Source organism: Antechinus flavipes, chromosome 1 (genome assembly GCF_016432865.1).
Source record: "Antechinus flavipes isolate AdamAnt ecotype Samford, QLD, Australia chromosome 1, AdamAnt_v2, whole genome shotgun sequence".
NCBI lineage: Eukaryota > Metazoa > Chordata > Mammalia > Dasyuromorphia > Dasyuridae > Antechinus > Antechinus flavipes.
Window position 1 is genome coordinate 63,760,173 of NC_067398.1, and position 26,502 is coordinate 63,786,674.

A 26,502-nucleotide genomic window follows, 5' to 3' on the forward strand; every position below is an offset into this window, starting at 1 on the left:
ATTAATATTTTCTCCATCACTTTTTTCATTCTAAACAATCAAATAATGAATCAAACCCTGATTTGTAGTTTGCCAATTTGAGTTATAAATGCTCACACTCAAATTGCCAATTTGAATTGGTTCCACTATATCACTGACTAGGTGTTTCAGAAGATGTTAAAATAAAACACAATACTTGCCTTCGAGTATTTTATAATAGGAGATAGTCAAGTACACAAATAATATATTTTTGGGAAGAATATTGCTGCCTTATAAACAAAAGGTGGTTTAAGTGGGAGGTAAGATTTTATTAGCTTAAGAGTGGAGAAGACCTGATGGAAGAATTAGTATTTGAGATGTATCTGAAAAGATTTGCATAAGAGGAAATGAGGAGGAGGATACTGTAGGTGGAAGGAACCACAGTGAACAAAAGAGGAAAGAATGTGATTTAGGTTGTTGAAGATAAACAATGTCAAGTTGAGAAGATTGGTCTTTTACGAGGTTGTATTGAATGTTTTGAATGGGAAGTGACATGGCCAAAAAATGAATAGGTTGAATGAGAATCTAGATTTGCAGGAGAATTCAGATAGGGCCATAAATTAGGAAGGTAGTATCTAAATCTAAGCCCCCTAAATCTCAAAGCACATCACCCAGGAAATATCTACCCAAAGTTTGAGATATGCTGTGTGTTAAAACCCCTAAAACTATTAACTCATGAGCCCCTACTAATTAATTCATACATCTTTAGTAGTCAGTCAGAAGACATGCGTTCAAATGTTAATGAAATGAGCAAAGTAAGAAAAAAAAATCAACAAAATTGTGGTGGCTCTCACTGGAAAATACATATAGCATCAGTGGCCACGTGTAGAGAGCACAAATGTAGATATATACATGTAGTCAAAATATATAATACAGAGTAAACAAATGTGGTTAGTATCTGCACACAGGGAAATGAATATATAGGTATCACATGTGGCTAGGCACATGCATGGATGATCCAGAAGGTGCCATGTCTTTGATGTTACAGGGATGTCATTTTTCTGATGCCACTTTGAGAATTCTCCAAATCTCTGCTGGATGAGTCTACTCCCCCATAATCTTCCTAGATAACACTGAAATGTAGGCTAGTGCACTCTTGAATGCTGCTGAAATATGAACTCAAGTCTCATTTCCCCAGCGGGAGATTTTCAGCTCCATGTATCAAGCTTTTTAGAACAGCAGGATCATCCCAATTAGCCGATGCCTTTTAGTTTATGTTGTTCTTTTGGCTTCTCTTCCTAATGTGAAGGTTGGAGCTATTCAGTCAAAGGATCACACAGCTAGTGAGTGTCTGAGGCCAGATTTGAACTCAACAAGATAAGCCTTCAGACTCCAAGTTTGGTGATCTATCATTGTTCCATCTAGCTGCCTTCTGGGTCATCCTAGTTTGTGTCAAAATGGCAACCTTCTGTATAACTTGTTAATGATAGTAAAAATAATTGAATTTATATAGGGTAGTTCTAAAGTCTCAATGCAGTTTTGAACTATTAAAATATATAAGCTATTAAAGCTTTAATAACCTAAAATTGCATGAGAGACTTTTGGGCCACTCTGTATAGGTTTGAAGGAATGTAAAGTATACTATCTTTTTTGAGCTTCTCAAAAACTCTAAATCTATGAGTAGCATTGTTCTCATTTTACAGATAATAAAACTGAGGTGCAGATTCACTGATTTGCCCATTGCCACCCAACATTAATGACTGTGGAAGGTGGGATAATGGTCAGGTATGAGTATAAATCATATGTTTAATATAAATATGTCATAACAATAATGACAAAAATGAAAAATGTTAAAATTAAGAGCAATAGAATTATACAGGAGACAGAGAATCTGTCCAGTTTCTGATGAGTCTTGTCTTCATCTTCCTCCCACGGTTCAGATTTTGGAAAAGAGAGTGTGAACAAGTTTTCCAAAGATGTTTGTGGATCAGTTCTCTTGAATTGTAGACTATTCTTATTGTTATTTAAAGAATGACTTTTTTTGAGGCCCTGGAAGGTAAAATATTTAAAATCAATTATTTTACACAAAAAATAAGTAATAATAATGGTATATATTGATGTAGATGGAAAGGTTAAGAATGTGATAGATCGGTAGCTATCTTGGAACTGGGAAGACCCTGGGTTAAACTTTTCAACTGAACCATAACTACATGTTGCTCCCTAGGCAAAAACAACTGAGAAGGGGAGAGAGCATTGCATTATAGAGGGTAGTCCCACAATGAATAAGACAAAAAAATGATCTGGCCCACCACCCCTGGCAGTGGATAAGATGAGTACAAAGAAATGGGTACCGGAGTAACAGCTCCCTTACTCCACAACTCCCTGCCCCACCAGAATGTTGGTCTTTACCTCTTGGTGCCAATAAGACTATACTTACCAATTTCTTATCTGCTTGTATAGAGGGTGTTTTCACACCAGAAGTTCCCTAAAATGAGGAAATAAAATGAAATTTGGACCAGTTCTTCCATATCCTATCCTTCTATTCCACCCCCTGAAAAAGAGGGGGAAAAAATTATTCCATCAGTAGGTAAAGACTGATAGTTTCTTCATGTAAATACATTGTCACTTTATTGCCTCTACTAATAACCCCAATTAATTTAGAACTGGAAGAGATCCTGATCAGCTGGATCTCCTGAAATAAAGGGGAAAAAAACTGATTCTATCAGTGGGCAAAGACTGATAGTTTCTTCAGAGCGCTTGATGCAAATATATTGTCACTTTTAGTTTACCTAATAATCTCAATTAATTTAGAACTGGAAGAAATCCTTTGAGATCAGCTGATTTCTTTTTCTTTCTTTTTTTTTTTTTTTTTTTTTTTGATTTACAGATGGGGAAAATGAGAATCAGTGAAAGTGATTTATCCAGATTCACACAACTCATATGTGAAAGAGTCATATTTAGAGCTGAGAGCTCTTCGGTCCCAATAAGAGATCTTTTTCAATACATGTTTTGGAGCTTTAAAATTTGTTTTAATCGGTTCTAAATTTTCATCACTTTGTCATTTACCAAATTTCCTCCCCTCCCCCAATTTGGACTTTAGTGTAGGAAATTTTACCCCTCTATGAAGATAGGTGGTGTCTTGAGTTTGTCTGAAAAGTTAAAGTGACTTGTCATATTGGCTAATTTGTGTCAGAGGCAAAGCTTCTAGTCCAGGTATTCCTGATTCCAAAGCAAGTCCTTCTCTCCCACCATGTTCTGGAGTTTCATTCCTCAAACCATGCAGAGTGATAGAAGCATTGTGGTATTTCTTCTGGTGCTGACTTTGAGTGATAGGATGGCTATCATCTGAAGTAAAGAATTCATGTATTTTGAGTAATGAGGGTTATCCCCTCTATCAGAAGAGGCTGCTCATCCCCTTGTTCTCATATCTAATACTAAATAAATAGCTGATGCAAATCTCTTCCGTATAAATTCACAAATATTTATTAAGCCCCTACTGGGTATAAAGATTAGATTGTAATCATATCTCTTAAGGATAGTTACTGAAAGGACTTGGGAGTCTTGTAAAAAGTGGATTCATGGTGAATCTCTGATTCATACTGATGGTATGACTATGAACAAATCACTTAATCTCTCTGTGTACCAGCAGTCCTTTAGGATTACAGACTATAGAACAGTTGCTGATCTGTATTAGAAAAAGGAATTTCCTCACTGGAAAAGTACCCAATGCTAGTGACATCACAGCTCTAAATACCCTGCTTTCCACCCCACCCCACCCCCCAAAAGAAATAGTAACTATATATGTGTAGGTGCTGTATCTTGGGAAAAACAAACCAACTTGAAAATGATAAATTAAGACTCTGGTGTCATACAATCATTGTAGAAGTACAATTCAGTTAGCCAAATAGCATTTATTAAGGCTTACTTTACGCCAGACACTGCTAAGAACTAGAGGAATGAAGAAAGATAGAAATGAGGTCCTGGTCTTCAAGAAGCTCACATTCTAATAGGAGAGAAATTGCAAAACGGGGAGCTAAATGGTATAATGGTTAGAGTGCCAGACCTGTAGTGAGGAGGACTCATCTTCCTGAATTCAAATCTGACCTGAGCTGCTTACTAGCTGTATGACTCTGGACAAGTCATTTCACCTTGCTTGACTTAGTTTCCTGATCTGTAAAATGAGTTGGAGAAAGAAATGGCAGGTCCTTCCAATGTCTTTGCTAAGAAAACTCCAAATGGATTCATGAAGAATTGGACATCACTGAAATAACCAAATATAAAACATAGAAAATACAAAACATTTTACTTATTGACATAGAGGTGAAATATAAATGACAGGTAATCTTGGGGGAAAGCTAGAATCTCTGGGAGAGATCTTTTACAAACAGATTTCAGTTGCATCTTGAAGGAGACCACTTGAAGCCAAGAGCTGGAGGTGAAGAAGAAAAGCATCATTGGAATGGGAGACAGTCAAGAAGGACTGGATTTATACAGAAAGAGTGTCAGTGAGGGTTGAGTTCCCTAGAAGGCACACAGCCCACCTTTGTGTCTTATGTTGACATAAACTCTCAACTCTGGTATGACTGAGGTGAGGCAAAAGATGAATTACAATTTACAGAATAGCTAGACCAGCTTGCTTGCCTTACAAATGAGAAAACAGGGGTCTCCCATCAAGGTTACCTGTTGGGGAGTAAGGTAGGAAAGGCTAGGAAATAAAAGGGTTTAAATACCCCTTTATTGAGCAACTTGTCCACTCCTAGAGGCAATAGGAAACTACTAGAATTCATTGAGTAATAGGCTATAGGTTCTGTTAAATCAGAGACTCTTTTATCTCTTTGAAAATTTCTCTGTCATCCAGAACTTATTACAGTACTCTGCATAACGTAGGTGCTTAATAAATATTTAATTATTGCAGGTTCATAAAATCTTCAATCAGAAAGTTATGAAATTGCTTATTGTCTTGGGGCAGGGAGGTAAGTGAAAGAGAAAATTTGGAATTCAAAATGTTTTTAAAACATGTTAAAATTGTCTTCACGTGTAATTAGAAAAAATAAAATACTATATTGTGAATATCATGATGTTCATTTCTGGCTAATTTTCATATGCTGACAAATTTGGGAATCATTTGGAGAGGAAATAGACTTGAGGGTGACTTGTCCAAGGTTACAGTGTCAGTAAGAAGCAAAACCCTGGTTTTTCCAACTCAAAATCTGAAGCTCTTCCTAAGACAAGATACAAGATACTTTCATTACAGACAAATAATGATGGACTATATTTACAGATCACTCTATGTTACGGATCACTCTGTTTTTGTTCTTTGTTTCTCACCATTCTCTCAGCAGCTCTCTCACAATGTCTCGAAAAGACATCTGATAATTTCCTTCACTGTATATTTAATAGCATCCCTATATTTTTTTTAATCATTATATCATCTTGCATTTTTGTTGCTATTGTTTACTATGTAGTTGTTTAAATGTAATCAAAATTCAGCCTTCCTTCCACGCCTGATGCATTTTGAACAGGCGACCACCAGGCGGGAGTAAAGGAGCATAACTTTGTTCCCAGTCCTCCATGTTGCACTAGGTTCCTCTCAGGATCATAGTCATCATAGTCTGATTCTCTCTCTCTCTCTCTCTCTCTCTCTCTCTCTCTCTCTCTCTCTCTCTCTCTCTCTCTCTCTCTCTCTCTCCCCCCCTCTCTCTCTCCTCTCTGCTCTCTCCTCTCCCTTCCTCCCTCCGTCTCTCTCTCTCTCTCTCTCTCTCTCTCCCTCCCTGACTTTTCCCCCTAGTTCTAATACTTTACCTTTAGTGTCCTGATAGAAATTTATATTTGAACATCTCAAAGTTCAGTATTTGAAAACAATATTCTTCAAATTAGCTTCTGCCTAGATTTCTCTAGTTCAATAATAATAGCTAACAATTCAACTAAATTCAAATCACAAGATCATAGATTCGAAGCTGGAAAGACCTTAAGAGATCAAAAGACCCAATCCCTTTGCAACTGAACTTTAAAGGGATTATGTGATTTGTCTAAAGTCACACAAATAGTCTCAGATCTGTCATTTGAATCCAGATTCTATGAATCTAAAAGACCCAACTCCTTTGCAAATGAGCTTTAAAGAGATTATGTGATTTGTCTAAAGTCACACAAATAGTCTCAGATCTGTCATTTGAATTCAGATCCTATGAATCTAAGTTCAATTAACATCTCACTGCAGCATACTATCTCCCACACATTCAATTCAATTATATAAACATTAATTTCTATCAAATATAAGAGAGAAAATAGACTGTTTAGGCAGGAGTTGAGTATATGAAGATGAAAAAAATGACAGTGATTATCCCCAAGTAACTTATATAACTAGGAGAAATGATAAGGCACAGAAGGAAGTTCTTTACTTCTATTATTGGCATTATATTTTTCAGCAACATTAAAATCATCTTTGATCCTTTCTTTTCCTTTACTTCTCCTATCGAGGCATGTTCTATGTCCTGATGATTCTCTTTTGAAATATATCCTATTTTCTTTTAAAAATCATTCCATTGATTAAAAAAATAAAATACCATACCAATAAATCCTGGTCCACAGTAGAACTCTCTCTTATAACCAATAAAAACATTTTAGAAAAACCAACCAATACAGTGACCATATCTGGCAGCAATGCAACATTTTATATCCATGAATTACTACATAGCTACCAAATCAAGAAAAAACACGCTTCATTATCAATCTTTGGAAAGATTGATTTGGAAGATTGCATTTAAAGAGATTTGAGGGGCAGCTAGGTGGTGCACTAGGTAGAGCACAGCCCTGAAATCAGGAGGATCTGAGTTCAAATTTGACTTCAAACACAACACTTTCTAGTTGTGTGATCCTAAGCAAGTCATTTAACCCTAAATGCCTCAGCAAGAAAAGAGAGAGAGATTTGATAAGCATGTTATCTATAACTTGATCCAAATCATTGATAAAAATGTTAAATAACATAGGTTCAACATATCTTTTGAATACTACTTCCTCTACTGATTTTGGATCAGCATTTTGTCAGAGATGTGTGATATGATTCTCACTCCAGTCCTCTGCACATGGTAAATTCCTTTATTTTAGTTGCTTTTTCATTCCTTCTGCCATTATCTAGACTAGTTTAATCTAGTCTTGTCTAGTCCTTTTTCATTTCAAACCTATTCTACTACTAGTAGTAATAGCACAAATTTATTCAGTGAAATATTTTTCAGAACAAAAATGATTATTATCCCAATTTTAGAGAAAACTAAGGCTCTGAGGGTCTTCACCAGAAGAATATTTTATAGAGAAAAATAATAACAAAATTCTTATGGAGAAATCAATAGGTGAGGAATCTTAAGGGTAATAAAGAGAGAAAAATGGAAGAAAGGGGATGTCACAGTAACAGATCTCAAACTGTTCTATAAAGCAAAACAAAATACCAGCACAATGACTGATGTCTTTGGATTTATTAATTACTGAGGAAGGGGACTACTTGACAAAAACTTCTGGGAAAAAACAACAATCTGGTAAAAATCAGGTTTAGATTAACATCTCATACTACAATACTAAGCTCCAAATGAATACATGACTTAGGTTTTTTAAAAGTTACATTATAAATAAAGGAGAAGAGCATGGAAGAAATTACCTTTCAGATCTATGGACAGGGAAGAGTTCATGAGTAAACTAGTGAGAGAAAATCACACAAGATAAAATGGACAATAATTTTGATTACATAAAATTTAAACATTTTTGTTCAAACAAATCTAGTAAAAATTAGAAAGGAAACATAACTCTTCTCCAAATTTGTCTCATAAAATTTTGATTTCTAAGGTATATAAAGAAACCATTCAAATTTATAAGACCAAAAAGCTATTCATTTCTCAGTAGCTAAGTGATCAAAAATATGAACAGGCCATTTCAAAGGAAGAAATCCAATATCACAATAACAAACATGCTAACAAATATTAAGAACCATATGAAAAACATGCTCTAAATCACTAATAGAAATAAAAATGAAATGAGGTTCTACCTCATATCTATCTGTCAAATATATATCAAAAAAATAAAAAACAACACAAGAGAATGACAAATAATAGAAGGGCTGTGTGAAATCAGATACATTAGTAAACTGTTGATGGAGCTATGAATTGGTTGGGTCATTTTGGAAAATAGTTCAGAACTGTGCCCAGAAAGTTACAAAAGTTTTCATAACATGTGACCCAGCTATAATGGTACTAAGCTCATAACACCAAAGAAATCAAAGAAAGAAGAAAAGGATCTATATGTACAGAAATATTTCCTGCAATTTTTTTTGTGGCATCTAAGAATTGAAAATTAAGAGGGAATTCTTCTATAGAAGAATGTTAAAACAAATTGTAATAGCTAAATGTAATGGCATACCATTATGTAACAAGAAATGATGAAATGTACTCTTTCAGAAGAAACTTGGAGGCCTTTATAAACTGATGCAGAACATAACGAACAGAGTTAGAAGAACCATTTATATAATGATAACATAGTGGGGGAAAAAACTTTGAAAGATTTTAGAACTAAACTATGTTTCAAAAAAATGAGGATAAAGATCCTTCTCACTCTGACAAAGAGGTTATGAATTTAAATACGGGGTAAATAGTAGTTTTCACTCATAGCTACTCTGGGGATTTGATTTATTATACTGTATGTTTAAAATATTTGCTACTTGAAAACATTAAAAAAAATTTTTTTTCACCAGTAAATATTGGAGATAGGATTCAAACTCAGTCTCTCCTGACTCCAAATCTAGGGCTTTGTTGGTTCTACACTATGCTGCCTTCCAGTGGTATTTGTATCCACAGTACTAAACACACTCTCCTATTCACAATAAATGGTAATAATAATAATTCTATAATTTAAAAAAGCATTTTCCTTATAGTTCTTGGGATAAGTAGTGAAATAATTTATGGAATCATAGAATCTCAGAGTTGAAAGAGACAAGTGATGTTACCTATTCCAACCCTAACTAGAACACAAAAATTCCTCTATGAGCCTACCAACCAGCGATTACCCAGCCTTCATTTGAATATAGCTGGAAATTTCATTATCTTAGGAGGCAATTTATTTCACTTCTGGAAAGACTGAATTATTAGGAAAGTTTTTTTCTCCCTTAATATGAGTTTAAGTATTTCCCTTTCATAATTTATATCCATTGGTCATCATTCTACTCCCCTGGGCCAAACAAAACTAGTCTTTAATCTCCCATGACAAGTCTTTAAATTCTGGAATAAAATTACTTAAGTCTTCTCTACGCTGGCCAAAACATGCCAGGTTCTTTTGTATTTATCTTAAATAGCATGAATTGTAGGCCCTGTAATATCTTTTAACAGCCACTCTTCTGAACACTGCCCAGGTTAACAATATTCTTTTCAAAATATGTTGCCCAGAACTGAACACAATCTTCCCGTGAAGTTTGATCAGGAAAAAATAAAACAATCACCTCTGTCATTCTGAAATAGAATGAATTACCCATTGCCCCAACACATTTGTTCATTTTCATCTTAATCATTAATCTTTTTCTCCCTTCCCTCTGCCAGCATAGACTAAAATGTGTGTTTTGTCTTTTGGGATAAAAACTTCCTTAATAGAAAGTTATCTTTTTGCTTACCTGTGAAGTACTTGGTTTGCTCATTCCTTCTGATACTACTTATGGAAGGAAGTAAAGGATTTGAAGGAGGAACTCTCCAGTTCCTGAAACATAGATTAAAGATTAGAAAAGATTTATGTTATTATTCTAATTTATTGGAAGTGTGGGGGGTCAATGGTAGTCTCTGTTATCTTATTTCATAAGCATATACTCTTGTTTTTCAAATTATTTATACTGGAAGATACACATGCATTTCAATTTTCTTGTAGGCATCCTTGGATTGGTCATAAGGGATTAACCTAAATTTGCGTTAAAATGCAAGAGAATACTACAAGTTGCAACTGGATTTTTCAAGTCCTCAGGTATTTTCCACCTTCTTAATGATCAAGATCTTGATCCCTACTTTGATCTCTATGCTTAAACCTAAGTGATTACTTTTGCATGTTCTAAGGATTCTGGTTTTTGGTGTTCCTGACTTGGCTAATTGACTCACTATGGTCCTAATTTTGCTTCCTGGTTTTTGTAGCTGCTTTACTTGCAAAATTGATCAAATGTGGTCTGCAGCCTGATTCAGCAAAAAACAAAAAAACACACAACTTAAAAAAAACAAATAGCAATAACAAAAAGGCATAGCTTTTTGAAATAAGTGCCCCAAGGAGCAGAGACCTCGGATCTCCTTTCTTTGAGCCCTGTCATGCAGACACAAAGCCAAGTCATAAATAAGAAGTCACATGTGTCATACTGCAAAACACATTTTTTTCATAAAAAAATAAGATATAAAGTTGTCTTTATTTTGAAATAAAGGTAAAATAAGGTTATAGTTCTTTATCATGAGCTCTTTGTTTTGTTTTGAACAGTATTTTGAACATTATTTTCCCCCCAGTTGCATGTCAAGAAAATTTTTTAGCATTCATTTTTACAATTTTAAGTTCCAAATTTTTTTTCCTTCCCTCCCCCTCTCTCTTTCTCTTTTCCAAAGATGGCAGGTAGTTTGACATGGTTTATAGATGTGCTGCATGGAAAACATTTCCATTTTAGGTACAGCTATAAAAGAATTTTGTTTTCTTATCAAGTTAAAATGAGAAAATTTCACTATATGCTCTAACAAATGAGAAGATCTTTCATGACATGCTTTGTTGTGTTTTGTTTAAGCAAAATGACAGATGTGTCAAGGCATCCTTAAACTTTGCTTCAAGGAATTACAGAAACAGAAGCATCAAGGAACCTTTTCAAGAAGTCATCTGTTTTCCTCCTTGCCTCTGGCCAGGTGAATATGGATGACATATGTGACTAAAATAGCAACAGTGCCTGAAATATCAGAATCTCTCTTGGTAGCCTGATCTAGTGTTTGTTCACGTGTATGCTTAAGAAGTTGTTCTTTGTATCTAATGAAACTCTGTTTTGATGGGATTTGAGCCTATATCCTTTCATGTAATCCTCCATGGAGATGAAGAACAAGTAGTCAATGTTCTTCATTCATACTCATTCATGTGTGTGATTGCTGCTTGACACAATAAGAGAGCAGATTTGCTAAATAGCAGAGTTAATGATCTTGTACATAAATATGCTTCTATCTGAATAACTAGACCCAACTGGTTTTCTCCACCCCACTCTTGGCTTCTTCTTCAGCTATTTGTAATCTTGTGGGATTCCTTCTGTTTGTTGGGTGATCCATCTATTGTCCATTATTCTTTTTTTCAATGACTAGACTCTTTTTAAGATAAATTCATTGTTCTTTTTTTCATTGCATGCTGGATGAATTCTAAGTACCCATATGCTTTCCCCATTTCCCCATCATCCCAATACATAATGGATCACTGTGGGTAATTTAATATTTTTCCTCTGTTTTCACAGGCAATGGTGGGTCTCCATATGTTTCAATAGGTTTATCCCTTTGGTTTTTCTCATAGGGCTTAGATTTCCCATAATCTATTAATTTTTTATTTATTTTGCCTTCTCTCTAGATGGTTTAAATTTTTACAACAACCAAAATTTATAAAGCATGTACTTTATATAAGGTGCTATTCTAGGTACTAGGTAAAAAGATATAGGACACTATCCTCAAGTAGCTAAATTTCTTTAAAATATGCAGATCCAAACTGGATATAGTCTGTAAGAATTTACTCTGCTATAGAATATAACAGAGGAATTAGTTTTATAATTTGGTATGTCATGCTTGTATCATGCTTATAAAGTATAATTGTCTATAGTTCTATTTTTTTAAAAAGAGTACAAGTTTTACCAAAGATCTGAATTCATTCTCTTTCTTTGAAACATTCTTGCTCTGTGACTAGATGGTGCAGTAGTAGGAGTGCTAGACCTGGAATCAGAAAAATCTTAAGTTCAAATTCAGCTCCAAACTCTTAATAACTATGTGATCCTGTTCAAGTCACTTAGCCTCTGTCTATCTCAGTTTCCTTATCTGTAAAATATAAGGAACAGAACCTACTTCCCTGGATCATTGTAAAGATAAAATGAGATGACATTTGTTTGATACTTTTTAAAACTTCAAAGGACCAAAAAGAAAAGCTAGCTGCTATCATTTAATCTCTCAATCTTTCAACTGGATTATTATGAGGATCGAATGAAATAGTATTTATAAAGCACTTAGCATAGTTCCTGGAATGTAATAAGTACTTAATAAATGCTTGTACCCTTCTTCCTCCTCTCTTTAATTCCTCCAGGCAAATTTCAAAGATCATAAAGTGTATGGTGATTTTTTTTGGTAGAATTTCTTCCCCTGAGATTTACAGGTGTTTGACTGACCTCTTCTGAAAAAAAAATTTTTTTTTACCTTTGTGCTTACCTAATCCTTTTCTAGCTTGTATTCATGCTTGCTTTTTGAGTTTTAGTCTACTATAACTTGCATGTTAGTAATGTGCTTCTTTTCTCATATAGAGAACCAAGTCAAATTTATAGTCTATATAGACTATATAAGAAATGTTTCCTCAGGAATTGAATCAGGACCCATAGCCTGATTCATTCTTCAACTGATAAATGGCTAAAGGTTATAAACAGGCAATTTTCAAATGAAGAAATCTATATTTTGAAAAAAAACGTTCTAAACCACTACTAGAGAAATGCAAATTAAAACTTTTATAAAACAAATCTATACCTATCAGATTAGCTAAAATAACAGAAAAGAAAAATGAAAAATGCTAGAGGGGATATAAGAAAACTGGGACATAACACCATATTGGTAGTATTATGAATTGATCCAATTCTGGAGAGCAATTTGGGACTATGTCCAAAGGGCTCTAAAATTGTGGATACTCTTTGATCCAGCAGTACTACTGCTAGTTCTATATCCCAAAGAGTAAATTATTAAAAAAAAAAAAATCTTTGGGGGGGGGGGGAAGACTTACATATATAGAAATATTTATAGCACGTTTTATGATTGTGGTAATTTTGGTACAGGATGACCAAAGGCAGTAAAGGACATGATTTGGCAGCAGGAGTTTCCTAAGGAAAGAGAAAAAATGACTAAAGGATAATGGAAGGATAAAAATGAAGAAATGATTGACATGAATTGAGAAGATGAGATAGGGTGAAGCTTTCCATAAAATTTATGATATAGTAGGAAGTGTTGTTATGCACTCATTTTTATCAAGTTCAACTCTTTGTGACCCCATTTGGATTTTTTTTTTTGAAGACACTATAGTGCTTTGCTATTTCTTTCTCATTTTACAAATGAGGAAACAGGAAGATGGGGTTAACTTGCCCAGATTCACATAGCTAATAAGTGTCTGAGATCAGATGGGAACTCAGAAAGATGAACATCAGGAAGATGAACTCAGCTGGTCTTTAAAAGAGACCAAAAAGCAAAAATATCGATTTAGGAAAAGGTCTGAGAAGGCAGTGGAGTTTTGAGAAGGGCGCCATTCAGCAGGAAGCTTGGTTAAAAGATGGTTAAAAACAAATTCTTACCAGGCTATTGACTAAAATACTCAACATTGATGAGTGTAACTGTGAGACTGTGATGCTACTTTTCTTCTACAATGTTCTTTACTGACCTGAGAAAAAGAGGCTGTATACTGATTCTTTGCAGAATAAATAAATGCAAAATGACCACCTCAAACATTAGTGATGTAGAAAACATACATGCTTAGTCATTTTGAAGTCATATGGCAAAGCAAAACAAATCAATGTAGGTTGTAGGAGTGGGTCATAATGGATTGGAACCAATCCATTTCAGGTTTCATGGTAACCATAACAACATTGCTCCCACAGTACAACTTCATTTTTTAAAATCAGTAAAACTTTTAGTCTAATTCACATTAACTGGAAATTTTTAAATTTCAAAGTTTATCCCTTTGACTCTCTTTAACATTCTCTGAGACAGCTATCAATACATTAAAATGCTTGTTGATTGATTTATCAATATAATTTTCTGAGTTTTTACTATAAGAAGTTACTAATTTTTATCATCTTCAGAAACTTCTGAAAGTTTTTACCTCGATCGACATGAGTTTCTTTTCCCTTCTGCCTATTATGTTATTTCCTGGTTGGTATATTCCCCGATAGAGATGTTTCCTTTAAATCCTGCAGAAGATGGCTTGGTCTTCAACAGTTGAGAAATGAGAAAGACCACCACACCAGAAGCTGTGTGGTATTAAGGTCTTGTATCCCTGTCACAGCATGGCAAAAAACTATATACCACTGTAGTACCTGGAAGTAGTTCTCAATATCATGTTCTTAAGGCATTATTTATTTTGTCATAAATGCAGTAATTAAGCTATCATCACTTATATTTCTACCTTTGAACTTTGAATCCAAGAGCCTAATGCCAACAGGATTTTTCTCTTTTCTCAGTTAAGGTCTTTTATTTGCAAATGTAGAAATAGGGAGATCTTAGTTCTCAAAACCATCTAATGAATCTAGGGTAGGGATGAGATGTCTGACGATTTGTGCCTTCTGATTCAGATGCAGTGATCAACAGATAAATAAATTAATGTTCATGAACTCTAGAGCAGATCCTATGAGATATCCTTATCCAAAAGAGCAGTCCATTCCCTTTTAATCTTCTTCACTCTGATGATGTTTTTTTTTTTTAAAGAGTTTATCTTTTCCTTAGTAAGTGTTCACCTCATTTTCCATTTCACCTACTTTGAGTTCTAAAAAAATTTTAAAATGTTTTACTTTTTGCATTTTCTTAAAAAAAAAAAAACTATTCATAGCCTTCATATGCCCCTGCTCTCTAAGGCAGTGTCCAACTTCATGATATTATTTCAAAGATAATTTAAGTCAAGAATTGTATTATCTGATTACAGAAAGATTATTCTGGATATAATATGAAGAAAAGATCAGATTGCATAGAAATGGGGAATATTATTTATTTTTATCTTCCAAACTTTATGGATCCTTATAGCATGCTTGACAATTTAGCTCTAAAGAGGACCTCGGTGTCCAATACCTTATCTTGCTAGGTAATCTTCGGGAACTTCCTGAAACAATTCAAGTGGAAGTGGATTATTTTTCTGGCATGGCATTGGTAGACTGTTCAGGTTTCACAGGCATACAATGTTAAGATTAGCATAGTGGCTCTGTAGACCATCAGTTTGATAGACTGTTTGATGCCTTTTCTCTTTTACTCTTTCCCTCCCTCCTTCATTTCTTCCTTCATTCCTTCCTTTCTTAAATAGTACTTTTTTTTTCAAATAACATGTAGACAATTTTAAACAGTCATTTAAAAATATTTTTGAATTTGATATTCTCTCCTTTTTCCTCCTTTCCCTCTTCCCTAAAATAGTTTGACATAGGTTATATATATGCAATCATATAAAATATATTTACATGTTAGTTATGTTATGAAAAAAAGAGAAACAGATCAAAAGGAAAAAAGCTCAAAAAAGGTAAAAATAGTATGTTTTGATCTATATTCAGACTCCATCAGTTCTTTCTCTGGATATAGATAGTGGTTTCCATCATGGATCCTTTAGAATTTCCTTGGATTATTGTGTTGCTGCGAGGAGCTAAGTCATTCATAGTATATCATCACATGATGTTGCTATTACAATGGTTTCCTGGTTCTGCCCATTTCACTTTACATCAATTCATATAAGTCTTTCCAGTTTTTTCCCAGAAATCTACCTGCTCAGACATTTCTTATAGTACAATAGTATTTCATTGCATTCATGTAATGCAATTTGTTCAGCCTCTCCTCAACTGATGAACAATCCCTCAATTTCTAATTCTTTGTCTCTATAAAAAGAACTGCTACAGCTATATTTTTGCATGTAGGTCTTTTCCCCTTATGATGATTTATTTGGAATACAGACCTAGCAATAGTATTGCTGAATCAAAGAGTATGCACAGTTTGAATGCCCTTTGGACATAATTCCAAATTGCTCTCCAAAATGCTTAGATCGGTTCACAACTCCACCAATAATGCATTCATGTTTCAATTTTCCCACAATTTCTACAACAAACAGCATTTTCCTTTTCTGTCATGTTCATCAATCTGATTGGTGTAAGGTAAAACCTTAGAAATGTTTTAATGAACATCTCTCTAATAGTGATTTTAGAGCACCTTTTTTATGACTATAGTTTTTTTTTTTTTTTTTTTTGATTTCTTCATTTGAAAACCCACCTGTTCATTCCTTTGAACATTTATCAATTGGAGAATAATTTGTATTTTTATAAATTTGACTTTTTTTCACACTTTTTTTCAAAGCCTCCCAAACACTGAGCTAGTTCTGGCCATATGTATATTAACCTCATTATCTATGTGATGATGTCCTGGAGCATATACTGCAAACATAATTGAACTTATTCACAGCCTTGAAGATTTCTCCATTTATTGTGACCATTGACTCCACATATTGATGGTATGGTGCTGGCTGGTGGAAGACTTCTGGTTTTGTTTGGTTTGGTCTTGATTATCAGTTGCTTCCACTTGAATTATCTCAGGAAGATCCTGAAAATTACCTGGCAAGATAAGGTACCAGGACACTGAAGTGCTCTTTAGAATTGAACTGCTAAACATTTAATTTCTATTGAAGATAGTGCACCTCCAATGGACTAACTAGTGGCCCCCAAACCAAATTCACTCACATTTACCCAAAAGACTATTTTATTAATTCACAAAAAAACCACAAAAAGTTCACATGATGGTCATAAAAAGCATATAAAGATACTCTCAAGATATCTCTGAAGAACTTTAGCATTGCCTGTAAGACATGGGAAATGCTAGTCCAAGACAGCCCAACCTGGCATGTCTGCATCCAAGAAAGTGCTCTATACTCCACGAGTAAAACAGAATTGAAGAAGCACCAAAGAAAAATGAACTATGCAAATCCAGAGCTGCATCCACTCTAAATGTTCTATTGGACCACTTGGAACTGACCCATGGTAATGTCAAGCTAAACCCTCACCCCAACATGGTAATGCCATCGGGTTTCTTTGAAAACAAAGAATGAACAACAAAACAGTAACCACGTCATTTTACCATATAGAAGAAATTCAAACTCTGTCACTTCTCTGTAGTGTATCTATTTTCTCCCTCAGAACTTTAATATCTCAGTTTAAAAAAGAAATCACAAAGTTTAATTCCTTCCTCCAGCATATATTTTGCTCATACATATGTAGATGCTGTGAGACCCAGGGTGCTTCATTGGTTCATGGGATTTATGGAAGGGAGAATCATTCATATTCTGGCCCTCAAGGGGAGAATCTCTCATACTCTTGATTGCCACAAGAATGTGGGCTGGGTTCACACTGTGATCATAACAATTCCTTCCTCTCATGGATATTTATGTGGACAGTCCTTTACAATTCACAAACTGCTTTCACAATCCATGTTCTCAGTTGATCCTCCAACAATCTGTGAGGGATAGCTGTGACATTCTGGAAGTTTTTCTCTTATATCAAGCCTAAACCTGCCTTTTCCAGTATCCACCCATAGCTCCTGGTTTTGCCCTCTGGTGCCAACCAGAACAAAATCTAATCCCTCTTACACATGGCAGCCCTTCAAATACTTGAGTAGAGCTAAGTGTCCCCTATAAATATTCCTTTATTCAGGCGAAACACACCTAGTTTCTTCAACTGCCAAATGCAAATGGTATTCACTTGAGACTTTTCCCTAAGCTAATTGCCCTTCTTTAGATATTTTCCAGCTTATTAAGGAAGCTAGAAAGGACAATACATACAACATGCCCCTAGAGTCCTTGAGGACAAATGTAGACTCAGGCATTTCCTTGCTATGTGCTGTCTGTCTCCGTTTTACCAACTATGAAATGTGGATAACAATGGCACCTACTTACTAGGATTGTTATTAGGATCAAATAATATAAATGTAAAGTGTTTATAACACAGTACCCAGCACATAGTAGGTGTTTAATAAATGCCTGTTTCTTTCTTATTAAGATTCTTCTTAAAATATAGTGTCCAGAATATCCCAGATGTGATCTAAACAGCACAGAACACAATTGAAGTGTTATTTCCTTGTTTCTGAATGTTATGCTTTCATTAATATAGCATATAACATGGTAAGTCTTGACTCTCATGTCACCACCCTGGAGATTCATATAGTGCTTATAGTGGCAAAAGTCCCCAGATCTTTTTCAGAAGTTCCATCTGAAATACTTCTACCAATTTATATTTGTTAATTTTCTAAACTCAGGTATAAGACTTAATAATCGTCTCTATTAAATTTCATTTAGTTAGCAGTTAAGAGGTCTGTGAAAATGCTCTTATGAATTTTCTTCCTGGAATCATCTTCATTTTTGTATTATTTTTGTGTTTTCTATTATAATTGGAAAGTATTATATTGAAGAGAGGAAGGGTTTCAGGATTAGCTTCAATCAATTAGTTAGAAAGTATTTATTATTGTTATATGGGTGACAAGAAAAGTTATTAGGTCTAAGTTCAATCACTCAATTAATCAGCCAGCATTTATAAATGGCCTACTATGTATCAGAACTGTGGTATATATCAGTACTGGGATATAAATGTGAAAGAATAAAACTGTGCATTCTCTTTTTTTCTTTCTATTTTTTTTTTTTTTTTTTTGGTTGGGGCAATTGGGGTTAAGTGACTTGCCCAGGGTCTCACAGCCAGGAAGTGTTAAGTGTCTGAGACCAAATTTGAACTCAGATCTTCCTGAATTCAGGACTGAGGCTCTATCCACTGCACTACCTAGTTGCCTCCTAAAACTGTGTGTTCTCAAAAAGCTTACATTCATTCAATGGGGAGACATGTATAAATGAAAGTATTTGGAAAATAAATATATGCAGAATAAATGCTAAATAAATACATGGTAGGCAAGGAAGATACTAACAATGGATTCCTGTAAAAGATGTTGATTAAACTGTATTTTTAAAGGAGTGAGGGGTACTGGGAAATAAATATTGGGAAGAAGTCTGTTTCCAGCATGGTTAATGTAAGCATTGAAGAGTGATGAGGAGGGCCATGTGTGAGAAATAGAGAGAAAGAACAGTTGGGCTAGACTTTAGAGGAAATAATATGAAGATAAGATGGATGGGCCAGGATGTGAAGGGTTTTAGAAGCCAAATATTTTGTTGTTAAGACAAAAGAGAGCTACCTCCTTTTTAGGGAAGATGTATTAACATAGCTCTCTCAAATGACAAAAAAGAAATTTCATATATTCTTTAACTACACTGTAGTATCTGAAGGGAGTAGAATCTTCATAAAGTACCTTATTTTTCTACTTTGTACTAACCTGTTAAGGTACTCTTATTATTTTTATTACTATCATATGTTTGCCCAGGAGATAATTCTTTGGAGCCAGATTAGAAACAATAATCTTTTTTACAGATTCCATTAGGATAGGGTACAAAGCAAGGGCAAAATTATTCTTATTTGGATATTTTCATTTATAATTTCTTTTATTTATTTATTTACTTACTTTTTTATTTAATACTAACTTTATATTGACAGAATCCATGCCAGGATAATTTTTTTTACAACATTATCCTTTGCACTCGTTTCTGTTCCAATTTTTCCCCTCCCTCCCTCCACCCCCTCCCCTAGATGGCAAGCAGTCCTATATATGTTAGATATGTTGCAGTATATCCTAGATACAATATATGTTTGCAGAACTGAACAGTTCTCTTGTTGCACAGGGAGAATTGGATTCAGAAGGTAAAAATAACCCAGGAAGAAAATAAAAAAATGCAAATAGTTCATATTCGTTTTCCAGTGTTCTTTCTTTGGGTGTAGCTGCTTCTGTCCATCATTTATCAATTGAAACTCAGTTAGGTCTCTTTGTCAAAGAAATCCACTTCCATCAGAATACATCCTCATATAATATCGTTGTTGAAGTATATAATGATCTCCTGGTTCTGCTCATTTCACTTAGCATCAGTTCATGTAAGTCTCGCCAGTCCTCTCTGTATTCATCCTGCTGGTCATTTCTTACAGAACAATAATATTTCATAACATTCATATACCACAATTTACCCAGCCATTCTCCAATTGATGGGCATCCATTCATTTTTCAGCTTCTAGCTACTACAAACAGGGCTGCCACAAACATTTTGGCACATACAGGTTCCTTTCCCTTCTTTAGTATTTCTCTGGGATATAAGCCCAATAGAAACACTGCTGGATCAAAGGGTATGCACAATTTGATAACTTTTTGGGCATAATTCCAGATTTCTCTCTAGAATGGTTGGATTTGTTCACAACTCCACCAACAATGCATCAGTGTCCCAGTTTTCCTGCATCCCCTCCAACATTCATCATTATTTTTTCCTGTCATCTTAGCCAACCTGACAGGTGTGTAGTAGTATTTCAGAGTTGTCTTAATTTGCATTTCTCTGAACAATAATGATTTGGAACACTTTCATATGAGTGGTAATGATTTCAATTTCATCATCTGAAAATTGTCTGTTCATATCCTTTGACCATTTATCAATTGGAGAATGGCTTGATTTCTTATAAATTAGAGTCAGTTCTCGAAATATTTTGGAAATAAGGCCTTTATCAGAACGTTTAAATGTGATGATGTTTTCCCAGTTTGTTGCTTCCCTTCTAATCCTGTTTGCATTAGTTTTGTTTGTACAAAGGCTTTTTAATTTGATATAATCAAAATTTTCAATTTTGTGATCAGTAATGGTCTCTAGTTCATCTTTGGTCACAAATTTCTTTCTCCTCCACAAGTCTGAGAGATAAACTATCCTGTGTTCCTCTAATTTATTTATAATCTCATTCTTTATGCTTAGGTCGTGGACCCATTTTGATCTTATCTTGGTATATGGTGTTAAGTGTGGGTCCATGCCTAATTTCTGCCATAATAATTTCCAGTTATTTTCATTTATAATTTCAATATAAACATCACTCCCCCATTTTTAAATAGAGGAATGGACTCCTTCCCAATATCTACTTCCCAGAAACCATCACTTCTTTAAAGATGCAGTTTAATAACCATCTTCAACAGGAATCCATTGCTTTCTTCCCTCCCTACCTTGTATTTATTTAGCATTTATTCTGCATATATTTATTCTCCATATATTTTTATCTGTACATGTCTCCCCACTGAGTGAAAATTCAAATAATAGTCAACAAAAGCAAGATTAGCACAATGAATTCATTCCAACTGAAAGTGACTGCAATGCAATTATTATTTAATGTGAAATACTTAAATGAATAAGAATTTGAGTCATAGGAACTTAAAATTTGTTGTTGTTCTTGTGTGTCCTTCATTTTTAAAAGGACCATAATATTAGGGAAATGGTTCCATGATATGCAAGTAAATTGGATTTAAGAGAGGAAGAACTTTACAAAATCACCAGCCTCACTTTCTCCTCTGGAGCCATCTGGGTCTTTTTAAGCTAAGGTCTTTAAGAGGTCTTAGTGTATCTGAGACTGTGCCCATTCAGTGATTAAGGTTGGATAAGAAATAAGGCAGAGAATGACCTTTTTTACCTAAACAAAAAAAAAAAATCAATTCAGGAGATCCTCAGGATTTCTGACCAAAACAGGAAAAAAAAATGCTATTAAAATTCACTCTGAGCTAATCAGAACCTAAACAATGACCAATGGGGCTTGACCTGATACTTATTGTTGGCCAATCTATGAGACCCAGAGTGATTTGGGTTTAAGACATGGTCCTTGAGAAAGAAATCTAGACATAAACTCCAAGATATTTTGTGAGGTTTCAGAAATGTCCTTTAGACAGAACACTTGCAAGTAAGGGTATTATTCCCTACATAGACAAAGGGAGGGAGAGAAAAGAAGGAATCAGAAAGAAAAGAAGCAAAAAGGAAAGAGAGAAGGAAGGAAGGAAGAGGAGGGGGGAAGGGATGAAGAAAAAGAGGGAAGGAGGAAGAGAAGGAAGGAAGAGAGGCAAAGGAGGAAGAGAAGGAAGGAAGGAAGAGAGGGAGAAAAGGAGAGAGGGAAGGAGGCAAGGAGGAAGAAAAGGAGGGAGGGAAGGAGGCAAGGAAGAAGAAAAGGAGAGAGATAAGGAAGAAGGGAAGAAGGAAAAAAGGAGGAAGAGAAGGAAGGAAAGAAGGGAAGAAGATGGGAAGGGAAGGAGAGAGAGGAAGTAAGGAAGGAAGGAAGGAAGAAAGAAAAGAGCTATGTTGCTCAACTGGTCAGTTCCAATTGGGTCCCAAGATTTAGAGATAATAGGATCCTTAGACCATATAATACAAACCTCTCATTTTACGGTTGGTCAAACTGTCACCCAGAGAAGTGATCTGACTTGTCCAAAGTCATGCAATTAGTAGGTATTAGGGACAGGATTTGAATCCATCTCCTGATTCCAAAATATTGACCTTTCCATTGTACCAATCTACCTTTTAAAGAAAATATTAGAAATCACTTCTGGTTTTCATTTTTTCATCCAATAAATATTGAGTGACTAGTATGAACATGATATTGTGAAACAAACCCAAGGATTAAAAAGACACAAGATTTTCAATGTGATAGTAGTGGGAAGACCCGTACACAAGTAATTATAATATAACTAGATAAAAGAATGGTATAAATAAAATAGAGTAGCTTAAAGGCAAGAGGTCACTTAAGTATCATCAAGGTATCAGAAAAGTGAAAGGGATCAATGAAATCTAATCCAACTCACTTATTTGACAGATGAAGGGACAAAGAAGGGAAATAATACCTTGTGCAGGATTGCACAGATGGTCGGTTGTAAGTCAAATCTTGACACAGGTATGATCTTCCACCATATACAGTTGGTGTAGATTCAGGAGACAGAGAAGTTCTGTCTTCCTGTTGCTTGCTGTGTTTTAATGAATATAAGGTATGTAAAATCAAAGTCAAAAAATTTTTCCACATAAGGTATAATATGTACCATAATATCCGTTATATTTCTCAAGTCTGTTTGTTTTGGTAAGAATTCTGATTGTTTCCCAGGTGAAGGAATATGGAATTCTCTCAAGTCGGTTGACATTGATTCCAGCATATCTGGATATCCATTCCTATTTTCTTGTGTTATGTGAGTTTTGCGAATCTCTCTCCAGAAATCCTTCATTGATAAACTAAAGTACTTGTAGGGCCTTCCTGTGCTTCTCATATTTCATGAATACTATTATAAATAGTAAGTCTATCTGCTATCCCACACTCTCACCACATAACTAACCACCCACTTTACATGTTGGTAACAGTATACTTTTATGTTTCTTCTCCGTTATCAGTCATCATTGACAATATGCTATGACCAATTTATACCCACCATGCATACTTCTACTGTCCTTTGGATCCTTCAGATTTTGATTTCTCTGAAATCTGTTGCATTCCATGCAGCACCAATAAGAAAATACTGGTTTTTAAAAATATCAACTTTGGTGATAGAGAACAGATTGGGATTATAGAACGCACAGCATCATTTCCTAAATACAATGCAGGCCAGTCTTTGTTTAAAACAAAAGACCAGCTCATTGTCTGTGGGTAATGGACTGTTTGAGATTTATGATTGAAGAGTATTTAGAGAGTTAAGTTTATCACCTCTTATGGAAGTTTATAGCAGTCAGAAGGGAAAGAGAAAAGAAAGAGTGAAGAGATAAAGGAAACTGTAGCCTTTGAGGGGCAAAAGAAACTATTGCAGAGAATGAAGATAATTAAAATTTATCTGATACCTTCTCTGTGCCAAAGACTATGCTACCCATTACATTATGGTCTCATTTGATCCTCACCACACTCCTGAGGTAGATGCTATCATTCTCCTCATGTTACAGGTGAGGAAACTGAGGCAGACAGCAGTTAAGTGCAAGTGTCTGAGGCTGGATTTGGACTGTCATACTTGCTGCTTCATGTGAGAGTTCAATCTGCCTTTTGAATTATCTGAGGAGATAAGTGAGGAGCAAAAAGTTGATAAGAAGGCAAACACCATCTATAATCTAAGTATTAGCTGTACATAGCTATATACAACTATATAATTTATATATATGTGTGTGTGTGTGTGTGTACATTTCCATGTGTACATGTGGTTTTATGTTTTCTGTTAGATTATCACTTTGTGGGCAGCAACTATATATGGTATACCCACATGTATACATATACACATATAAATATATTCCCTATTATAGTATTATATCTTTGTAGGCAGGAATTGTGTGAATTGTGTGTGTATATGTGTGTTTATATATGAGTAAATGCATATGTATATGAATGCACATGCACACAGGTACATATCTGTGTATACATAGATATATACATGCCATGTACATTATATACACATATGTTTGTGTTACCTTCCCTATTGTGGGCCACGACACACACAAATATGTATATATATATACTCATATACATGTGTGTGATGTATACATGTGTATATGTATATATATTTTTTCATATTGTTTTACCTATTAGACTGTGAGTTCTTTGTGGGAGTGATTGCTTCACTTTTGCCTTTGTATCCCCTAGTACTCTAACATTGTACAAAGAAATGGGGATAGTATCTGGCCTCTGATTTCACTGGTATGGGAGGCCCAGGATGAGGAAAGAATTCTCCACCAGTACAGGTCAGCACTTTTTCAGCAGTTTTTAGTTTAATGTTGCCTAGGGCACTGAGGAATTGAGTGACTTTACTCAGAGGGACATTATGTGCCAGAGATAGGACTTGACCTGAAGTTTTGAAGACTTCAAGGCCAACTCTCTCTGTTCCATCATAGTAGCTCTCCTGATGCGTAATTACTAAGTGCTTGTCAATTGACTGATTTTTGTTCAGATCTAGAATTTCACTGATGTGGGGAAATTCCGGTGAGGAAATTACCTTTTCCAAGGCAAGTCAGCAACTGCTGTGAGACTCACAGTTTGAGGGAATTATCTGGGTCACTGAGAAGTTAAATTACTCACTCAGGATCACCCAGAGATTCTAAAAGGTAGAGGTCAAGAAGTGCATTCCCGGCAAGAAGGATAGTCAAAGGCACAGACCTAAAGGGAGTGTGGGAAGATGAGTCACATCTCATCTCCCACCTTATCTCCAATACAATCACACTTACATACCTGCCCTTCCCTGTGCAAGCTTCCAGTTGTTTCAAGCCAAGCAACAGCACTTCAGGAGAATTATAATGTGTTTTTAGAATTTGTATAAATACATGTGATATATAGAGATAGCTAGATATCTAATTTTTTCAATCAACATAATCTTCCTTCTTTCTTTCTCCTCAAAAGTCCACGCCTTCATTTTGAAATGAGAAAGAAAAACAAAACCCCTGTTATAAACATGTATCATAGAAAAAGGAAATTTTATCAATGGCCATTGTCTAACAAAGTTGTCTCATTCTGCATTGAGTCCTTTGCCTCTATCAAGAGTAGATAGAATAATGTAAATAATTATTGAGACAATGGTATGTATATATAACTCATAAATAAATTAATTTCTAAATTTACGTGAACTCATAATTTTTTATTTTTTTATTTTAAAATTTTTATTAAAAGGAATGTAGAATCAAAAAACTGTAAGGTGTTAAATTTAGAGGTCTTTAATAATCTTTATAATCTGTTAGCTGAATAGGGGAAAATGGCTAATTAGCAAATGGTAGTTAAAATAGGAAGCCACCATATGTCAGATGGGGTGAGCTCCTTCCCTACTGTGTCAATCTCCTCTTATTATGCCAGATTATCCAGCTCCTCCTTCCATGTTCTCATCTTGGGTGCCTTTTGTCTTTGGGTCACATTTGTGGGACTTGTCACAGGCACAAGAATTCCTAGTTATGACTCTGTTTTTGGACCTAAGTAATATCCCAGAGCTGAATTAATGTACTCTTTAAAGTAAGGGAGAATCAAGATCAACTTAATGTAGGCAAAACAGATGTTGGCAACCTCAGAGCCTTTCTGTGGTCACTTTTGTGAGTCAGTGGAAATCTGGGGAGAGAGCCAAATCCTGCTGACCTCCAGGCCACAGTTCTAACCACAAGACCACATGGCTTATTTCATCTAGTAATTAATAAGTATTGTGATGCCCTAGAACAGTGCTCTACACAGAGTTAGAGCTTACTCCTGGTAAATGTTTATTGATGATGATGATTGTTAGAACATTATTATATGCTTATAAAGACATGCTGAGAATACAAGTGGTGCAATTATACATCCCTTGCACTGTTAGAATTACCATTGATCCATTAATATTAATGTTACCGTATAAAGTTGGAAACGTTTTTCAAATATAAAACAAGATTTTCTGCACTTTGAGTAAGCAATTAACAAGGTGATTATTAGGTATCTAGCACAGCTCATCCTGGGGTGACAGTACATATTTGCTCTGAATTAAAGTGAAAGTCGTTCCCAAAATCCAAGTAAGATTCCACTTACAATATTATTTCAGAGAATTTGAGAAAAGATTTTTCACATGCAATTGTGCATGATGTCTGAAAGTATTGTATTTTGTCCTGTTTTGGCTTTAAAATATCACCAAGAAAAAATGGAAAGAGTTAATATTTTGCAGGTCTATAATGCAGACAACTGCATGAACTTGAGATTAAAAAAAAGACATATTTTGA

At 34.8% G+C, this 26,502-nt stretch overlaps 1 long non-coding RNA gene across 1 annotated transcript; it reads right to left on the reverse strand.

The window, feature by feature from the left end:
- Positions 1 to 1,744: 1,744 nt before the first annotated feature.
- LOC127553392 (uncharacterized) lies at positions 1,745 to 22,893 on the reverse strand. The gene is made up of 4 exons (XR_007951735.1): positions 22,662 to 22,893; positions 9,602 to 9,684; positions 2,396 to 2,443; positions 1,745 to 2,007 (listed from the first exon to the last, which is right to left on the reverse strand). It is a non-coding gene; the product is annotated as an uncharacterized LOC127553392 (long non-coding RNA).
- Between the last annotated feature and the right edge of the window lie 3,609 nt (positions 22,894 to 26,502).